This window comes from Silene latifolia, chromosome 7 (assembly GCF_048544455.1).
Source record: "Silene latifolia isolate original U9 population chromosome 7, ASM4854445v1, whole genome shotgun sequence".
Classification (NCBI taxonomy): Eukaryota; Viridiplantae; Streptophyta; class Magnoliopsida; order Caryophyllales; family Caryophyllaceae; genus Silene; species Silene latifolia.
Window position 1 is genome coordinate 72872610 of NC_133532.1, and position 1283 is coordinate 72873892.

Genomic DNA, 1283 nt, shown 5'->3' on the forward strand with positions numbered 1-1283 from the left:
AGGCGAGCCTTAGCAGTCATAAACCTGAGCCCCAAGTGAAGTGACAAGGGCAACCCAGAAGCACATTGCACCAATTGCAAGTCTCAACAGTGTTATATAGTACACGGTTCGATTCGGTTCGAGGAGCAGGTTCACGTTTGCAGAAACACTAGTAGATTCATATGTAAAGAATGCTTGTAACCTGTACTTCATAAAGTACGGACTATAGGGTTATAGGATTGATCGACCGATCCCCGAACCATGCATCAGCGGTTTCGACAGTGCACCCTCTCCTCCCATCCAAATTACAGAAGTATGACAGGAACTAGACAGTAGCCCGCCAACAAGCCTAACATTTTAAAGTTATAGCTATGACCTAAGCTAAATCTATCGAGGACTCCTAACACACAACAATCCTACCAAGACCACGAGCAGCAACATCAGTGGCAGTCATTATAGGACTTCTGCCACTTTTAAACTCTGCCAGGACCCAATCTCTTTCAGACTGGTCTTTGTCACCATGAATGGCCAAAGCTGGTCATCCATCCATTCTCAACTGTCTTGTGACCTGATCACATCCCTTTTTTGTTTCTACAAAATAAGGATTCCCATCCATTACATCTTTAAGCAGCTTAATCAGCCTGAACCATTAAACTTGTGTCAGAGAAATCGGCAAACATACAGTTAAATTATAAAACTATAGATGGTTATGGCCTGGGAAAGCAGATATTGAACCTGTTATACTTCTCCATATCAGTCATAACTTCAATAACTTAGCAGATAGAATGATTAGCCTTTAATTCCGCAGATCCAATAGTGACCTACGTATCAGATCATGACATTCATGACATATATGTTTGGGGTAAGATTTAACTAAACAGACTGAAAAGGCATAATTGTGATGAAAATGAACAAAAATTCCTCCTGGAAACAGATTTAAAGCGGACCTTGTAAGGATTACGTAAAAATTTCCTAGCCAGAGACTCCACCTCCTTTGGCCATGTAGCACTCCAGTATAAAGTCTGTCTATCTGGTCGAATCTACATGTCACAAAAGGCACACGTATAAGAACAAAGGGAGCAGTGTTAAAAACATAAGAGGGGTTCAACACCTATTGAGAATTGGAACAGGTGATGAGCAAATTCAAAATGCTAGAAATGCACACAAATATATTTGTAAAGTTAGTAAAAACAATGTGTGTCATGCGAAATAGGCGTGAACCTTCACCTCATAGCTGGCACCTTGTTGCTAATAAACACTCATCACCTCGATATGCCTTGCCACTTTTAAAACTAAACTGAGAT

The 1283-nt window shown here is 40.6% G+C and overlaps 1 long non-coding RNA gene across 1 annotated transcript; it reads right to left on the reverse strand.

The window, feature by feature from the left end:
• Positions 1–584: 584 nt before the first annotated feature.
• Positions 585–1015, reverse strand: LOC141591136 (uncharacterized). Its single transcript, XR_012520683.1, has 3 exons — positions 927–1015; positions 715–800; positions 585–620 (listed from the first exon to the last, which is right to left on the reverse strand). It is a non-coding gene; the product is annotated as an uncharacterized LOC141591136 (long non-coding RNA).
• Positions 1016–1283: the final 268 nt, after the last annotated feature.